The sequence below is a fragment of the Pteropus vampyrus genome, unplaced genomic scaffold (genome assembly GCF_000151845.1).
Source record: "Pteropus vampyrus isolate Shadow unplaced genomic scaffold, Pvam_2.0 Scaffold20, whole genome shotgun sequence".
NCBI classification, from domain to species: Eukaryota; Metazoa; Chordata; class Mammalia; order Chiroptera; family Pteropodidae; genus Pteropus; species Pteropus vampyrus.
This window is the reverse complement of record NW_011888801.1, coordinates 11,556-13,137: the sequence shown is the minus strand read 5'-3', so window position 1 is coordinate 13,137 and position 1,582 is coordinate 11,556.

Sequence of the window (1,582 nt, the reverse complement as noted above, 5' to 3'; positions counted from 1 at the left end):
GACAGCTGGGATGTGGGTCCTCCGATGCCCTCAGCTTCAGATCCTCATGGTACCTGCTAGGTCTGAGAATTGCAGGAGGGAGAGGACCAGATCACTGCTGGGGTGCTGGTATGCATGGGCCCGCTCATGCCCTGATGTGTCCGAGATGCCAGGCCAGTCTCCTTCCCTGCTCGTGGGCAGGCTAGGGACTGACCCTGGGTAAGATGGCCATGGTGAAAAAGTGAGATTCGGTAAAGTCGCGGCATACAAACTTAATATACAAAAACCTGTTGCATTCCTAGACACTAATGATGAGCTCTCAGAGAGAGAAATTAAAAAAACAATCTCATTTACAATTGCATCACAAAGAATAAAATACCTATGAATAAATTCAACTGAGGAGGTGAAAGACCTGTACACTGAAAACTATAAGACATTAATGAAAGAAATGGAGACACAAATAAATGAAAAGATATTTTGTGGATTAGAAAAAGTAGAGTTGTTAAAATGTCCATACTATCCAAAGCAATCTACAGATTCAGTACAATCCCTATCAAAATTCCAATGGCATTTTTCACAGAAATAGAACAAACTCCTAAAATGTGTATGGAAGAACAAAAGACAACAACTAGCCAAAGCGATCTTGAGAAAGAACAAAGATGGAGGCATCGCACTCTCTGATTTCAAACTGTATTACAAAGCTATAGTAATCGAAACAGTTTGGTTTTAGCATAAAAACAGACGTGGATCAGTGGAACTGAATAGAGAGCCCAGAAATAACTCCACGCACATATGGTTAATTAATTTACTACATAGGAACCAAGAACACACAATGAAGAAAGGACAGTTTCCAATAAATGGTGTTAGGAAAACTGAACGGCCACATGTAAAAGCATGAAACGGGACCACTATCTTTCACCATACATAAACATTAACTCAAAATGGATTAAAGAATGGAATGTAAGACCTAACTCCATAAAACTCCTAGAAGAAAACAAAGACTGTAAGATCCTTGACGTTGGTCTTGGTGATGAATTTTTGAATTTGATATCAAAAGTAAAGGCAGGAAAGGCAAAATCAAACAAGTGGGACTACATCAAACTAAAAAGCTTTTGCACAGCAAAGGAAGCCGTCAACAAAATGAAAAGGCAACCGACTGAATGGGAGAAAATATTTGCAAATCATATATCCGATAAGGGGTGAATATCCAGAAAATATATAGAACTTGTATAACACAATAGCAAAAACAAACAAACAAACAGACAGAAACGAAATGGGAGTCCAGAGAAGGGTGATGACTTGTCTAAGTGCCTCCAGCAAGTTAATGACAGATCAAGATTGACCTAGGTCTCTGGGTCTCAGCCTGCTACATCCCATGGGACTTGTGGTCTTTCCAGACAATACCACTCAGAACTGAGCTAGGTGGGAGATGTGGGAGGGAGGGGTGAGAACGAGGAGAGAGTAGAGGAGAAGAGCGAGGGGCAAGAAGCTAGTGGAGCAAGTGGGAGTCCAGTTGGATAGGGGAAGAAAGGGTAGGCTGAGCTAGGGAGGTGGGGAGAGCCTGAGGAAGAGGGTTTACCTATATACAGTCCCCAAAGGACCG